General features: G+C 43.0%; 1 pseudogene; it reads right to left on the minus strand.

Annotated features, from left to right (window-relative positions):
* Nucleotides 1-638: 638 nt before the first annotated feature.
* Nucleotides 639-4613, minus strand: LOC136543784 (probable LRR receptor-like serine/threonine-protein kinase At3g47570; annotated as a pseudogene).
* Nucleotides 4614-5630: the final 1017 nt, after the last annotated feature.

Genomic DNA, 5630 nt, shown 5'->3' on the forward strand with positions numbered 1-5630 from the left:
TGCCTGTTCATCTCACATGAAACACATTAGTCTACCTAAGGTTGACACTCAATTACCAAAACTAAGCTGGGACATTCAAATGAACTTTGTGTTCCTCTCCACAAAGCATGGAAGGCCCACCATCATTGAGCCCACATTAATGGGTTAGGGCATTAAGCAAGCTGGAGGCATCGCAGGAGGTGAATAAAGGGGATTCTAGGCAATACGGAAATACGATTGACTTATGTGGGATCAACATTGTGAAATATGTATAAAGTGGAATGGGTTGGTTATATCAAAATGTAATGACAAGTTAGACAAATAGTGTAATGGCATCGTGATATTTATACTAGCATGATTCCAACTAACCCATTATCTTTTGAGAACACCAACATTTTCTAATCAATGATGATGCCTATCAGCCTATATATGATATAAGATAACACAGCAAAATTGATAAAATATATTACAGTTCACCTCTAAAATAATTAAATATGTATACTTTTTTACATAATAGAGGAGGGGTTGCTTCCTAGGTAGATATATTAATAAAATGAGATATTACTACTGGAAAAAGATAAGCAAAGACTTCAACAATACATTTAGACAAACATGATAGTATAAGGTAGTGGTGATTAATATCAACTAACACCACTTTATTATTGAGTAAAAATATATTTATCTATGATAGCATGCATCTCTGCAGCAGCATCATTCATTGACAATCACTCCGTGGGCAATTGCTTTGAACAAAGGACACCAAGCTGAATGACGGCAGACAAACATTCCCTGGTTCTTGTTATATGTCTTGTATCATTGCTATTGTTTACTCCATCATGCAGCGAGATGTTGGAATCTACTATCTCCATAATCTTGTCAGGAAGAGCTGCCTCGGCATAATAATGCAAGCTTATCCCATATCTAAATATATTAGTTGTCGGGCTCTTCCTTGTGAACATCTCGATCAAAGTAATGCCAAGACTAAACACATCTCCAGAAGTTGACACCACAAGCCCTTCTCCATATTCTGCAGTGGAATGAAATATGAGGATACATAGGTATATATGGATAAAACTAAAAGACTACTTGATGTGCATCTTACTATTAGTAATTAGATAATCCTATTGGAGCCTCCACACAATGCTCACAAGACAAGCCATAACTAAAATTAAATCTGAGATGTTCTCACAAAAATAAAAGGCATCGGCCATCAATTCAGCGTACTATAGTTATCAATGGTGATAATATGCATTTGGTATATTGTGCTTTCTAAAAAAATTACACACCTCTGCCATTATAAAAACATTCTTAAATGGCCTTTTCTATCTTGTACATTTAAATTACCAACATATGACACTGTGAAAACTAACTTAAAATAAGCCATCATCTTCATCTAAATTATCCATTATGCCATTGTGAAAAATAACATATGGTAACCATTAATTAAAATTTGCTTCTGAGTTACCCACTTGTACTGTTATTATAAACATTCTAAAGTAATCCCGAGTCTGAATCTAATAGCATACATATGTTTTTTTTTAAATTATCTCAAAAGTAACCGTATATATTTTCCATGTCATCTACTTATTATGGTATAAACACATGACATATATCACTATGTAGACGATGGGTACATGTTTGAGGGAAGCATTGAATATGCCAGTATCCATGTCCAACGCATAGCGGAAGCTAAGATTCAAACTAAAGGCAAACATATGAGCAAATCGTAAAGAGCAAAGATAAGAAATTTTGTTGAGGTCTACTCTAACCCAATTATCCATGAATTTTTGTCACATTTTTTAACAATTACTAACCCATGCAGCAGCACATATTGATGAGCTAATAGGGATAGATGCTATCATTTGAAGCATGAAACAAAGAAAATTGAGTTACCTGGAGCAATGTATCCAATGGAACCTCTTATTCCTATGGTGCTACTAGAGTTGATGTGTTGTTTGCTGGTTGTTTCATCTAGAACTCTAGCAATGCCAAAATCTCCAACACAAGCTCTCATTTCCTGATTGAGAAGAATGTTACTCGGCTTGAGATCGCAATGGATGATCAATGGCTGACAACCGTTGTGAAGATAGTCCAAAGCATCCACAATGTCCACGGCGATGCCCATCCTCTGTGACAAACTGAGTGCTCTGTGTCCATTTTGGCCCTCCAAATTTGGGTGGACCCATCCATCTAAGTTACCATTAGCCACGAACTCAAAGACTAGTGCTCTGAAGTCTTGACCCTGGTGGTTGATGCTAGAACAACATGTAATGATCTTTAGAAGGCATCGGTGCCTCACTCTTCTTAGTGCCTCACATTCAGCCTGGAAGCTTTTGTAGGACCCTGATTGCTGGACATTAAACACCTTAACAGCGACGACAAAGGCTTGATTTTCTAGTGTGCCCTTGTATACTCTATCATATCTTCCTTTTCCAAGCATATTTGCTTCTGAAAATTCATCTGTTCCTTTCAGTATATCGTTGTACGGAACTATTGGAAGCTATATCTCTGCAAATTGTGGTGGCAAATCTTTCTTCGAACTGTCTTGGACTTTCTATGGTGAAATCCAGCCCAACCTAGAAAAAGTAAAATGAGACTTCCTATTGTTGGGATTGTTATTTTAAGAAACTTGGGTATGTCTTTCCTATTCTTTCTTGCACAAAACCTTGCGCATTTTGGCAGATGGAGCTGTGGAATCCCCCCACATAACGCATTATTACCAACAATTGATAGTCCAGTCAAATTTTTGAAAACTCCTCCTTTTGGTATTTCACCTTGCAAATTGTTGTAGGACAGATCTAGGCGAAACAGCGATGTTGAATTACCTAAAAGGTCTGGGATTGTTCCAGATAAATTGTTGTGGCCAAGATACAACTCCTGTAGGTTGGTAAGGGTAGCGAAGTTGCCAGGGATGCTTCCATTCAATTTGTTGTCCGTCAAATTAAGTACCGTCAAGCCAGCCATGTTCTTAAACGTAGCAGGTATGCTTCGTTGGAATGAATTCCCATCCATTAAGAGGAATTCCATGACCCTGCAGTTGCCAATAGTATCAGGTATCTCACCTGAGAAATTGTTTCCCGATAGGAAGAGCTGTCTGAGATATACCAAACTACCGACTTCTAATGGAAGTGGTCCCTCCAGCATGTTGTTGGATAGATCAAGAAACATTGAGATTGATGGCAGCTCCATAATTTTGCTAGGAATCAATCCAGTAAGGCTGTTATTTGGTAGACCTAGGAGTAAAAGTTTGCTCAAGTTTCCAAAGCTTGGTGGAATTGGCCCCTCAAAGCTGTTGTCGCCTGCATAAACTTGAAGTAGGCTAGAAAGGTTTCCGATGGAGGATGGTAGATGTCCTGACAGGTAGTTTGAAGCAAAGGCTAGCTGCTGCAATCGCGTAAGCTTCCCGATGCTTTCAGGAATGACCCCAGTGAGTAAGTTTATGCCAAAATCAAGCTCCACAAGACCTACCAAATTTCCAATATCTGATGGGATGACACCGGATATGTTGTTGTTGGAAATCTGCAGCCACCGGAGATTAATAGACAGATTAACCAACGGAGTTGGCAGCTTCCCTGAAAATCTGTTGAATCCAATGTCCAGTCCCTGTAATCTGCTACAATTCACCAAAGAATCAATAAATTCCCACTCTTCCTCGTTGTTTGCCTCTAACATGTTCTCATCCAGAGCAAACACTTCAAGTTGTTGCAATTTGCCCAATTCAGCAGGAACTACTCCAGTAAAATTATTATTTCCCAAGTCAAGAAGCTGGAGCCTGGAGAGGTTGGTTAGCGACAGCGGAAGGGCTCCGGTAAATCTGTTTCCTCCAATCCCAAGCTGTTGGATGCTGGGAAGGCTGTCCCCCAGGTCAGATGGTAGACAACCATGGAGCTTGCTGAGAGCCGCATAAAAGTAATAAAGAGATGATAGGTTATACAGGGAAGGAGGAAGCACACCGGAGAGATCATTGTCGGAGAGCTGGAGGAAATCAAGATACGGATTGTTCCCGATGCCTGCAGGGATCAATCCCTCAAGATAGTTGTCTGACAAGGACAAGACGGCCAACCGGGAAAGATTGCAAAGAGACGACGGGATGGTTCTGCTAATGCTGTTGTTGTCCAACCCTAGAAACGAGAGCGCCGGCAGGTTGCCAATCTCGGCTGGGATACTTCCCTGCAGGCCTTTGTTGTTTTGGATGATAATCTCACGGAGGCTGATGCAGCGGCTGATGTTACTTGGGATGACACCAGTGAGCGTGTGTTTTGGACCAGGTGAAGGCGACGGAGGCGCCTGAGGGAGCCGATGCTGGCAGGGATCTCGTCGTGAAGGCTGTCGTAGCTCAGGTCGAGTAAGCGCATGAAGGTGAGGTTGCCGATGGCAGGGGAGATGGTGCCAGCGAGCCCCTGGGAACTGAGGTTCAGGCTTACCACCCACCAGTGTTGCTTGCCGCAGGTGACACCCTCCCAGCTGCAGTAGCTGGTGCTCTGGTTCCACGAGTCCAGCACGCCGGAGTGGCTGGAGATCTTTGCCTTGAAAGCGAGAAGGGCTCCCCCGTCACCATCGTGGCTGGATGATGAAGCGGTTGCACTGTTGGTTGCGGTGGCGGAGAGCAGCAAAAGCAGCTGGAGGAGCAGCATCGCTGCTGAAGGATTTGAGTGAGTGCAGCGAGTGGTTTCCCTGCTTGATAGCATTATGTAATGCGCTCATGAAGTACGCAAGAGTTTCATAAATACATACACAAAAAAGGGTAAGCATGCAGAGTGCTTGTGCTTTTTGGGGGATTTTTAACTGGCCGAGTGCACCATTCATTCCATCAAGGATCGGTACCGGTGCAAGTCCGGTCAAAAGTGTATCTGTTAGTGAAATGAAATTCAACTATGGGTCGTTCAATTACTGGTTAAATAAATTAAAAAAAAAACTCGACCTGCGGGGTTATGACGGCCCCCGGGTTTTCCGTTAAGAAGAAGGATCTTCTCACACGGATCGAGAAAACCCCCGAACCCCCGCCCCCATCCTGACGCAGGAGGTGCCGTCACCGTGTGAGAACCGGACCGGGGCCTTCCACTGCGCTTTGGCACATGGGGACGGGCGAGGGGATTTTTTTAACCGTTTGAGCTAGGTGCCCTTTGGCAATTAAATAAATTAAAGTGTCTGTTAGTGCAGTTTTGAAAAAGGAAAGTGCAGTTTGGAAAAAGGAAAGCTAAGGGAGGGGCAACAACTTTACATGTTCAAATCCTGTCTTTCTACCCAACATTCCTACCCCCGGCCACTCCTTCCCTCTCCTATCCAATAAGTTGGATTGAGTGCGCCAGGATTTTTTTGGGTCAATTCAGGGGAGCAAATTTCCACCTACTTACTTCATTGAACGAAAGAGCTGAAAGCTTATAGCAAGAATAACCCCAGACAAACCAAGGTGGAAGTACATGCGGAAGAGAGAAAATCAATCTGAAGAGTTTGAGCAGTTTGAGTGATAATCACGCCAAGCTAGGAAAGTCATTTTCCCTTTACATGATAGCACAAATAAAAATCGAGCCAAGGGACTCCAACGGGCGGAACCCTGACGGCCCCTTCCTCGCCGCCGCCCCTTCCCTCCCCCTCCCCTCCTCCTCCTCCTCCTCCTCCTCCCCCTCCACCTCCGCTACCCTCCCCACCCC

The sequence above is a fragment of the Miscanthus floridulus genome, chromosome 3, assembly GCF_019320115.1.
Source record: "Miscanthus floridulus cultivar M001 chromosome 3, ASM1932011v1, whole genome shotgun sequence".
NCBI classification, from domain to species: domain Eukaryota; kingdom Viridiplantae; phylum Streptophyta; class Magnoliopsida; order Poales; family Poaceae; genus Miscanthus; species Miscanthus floridulus.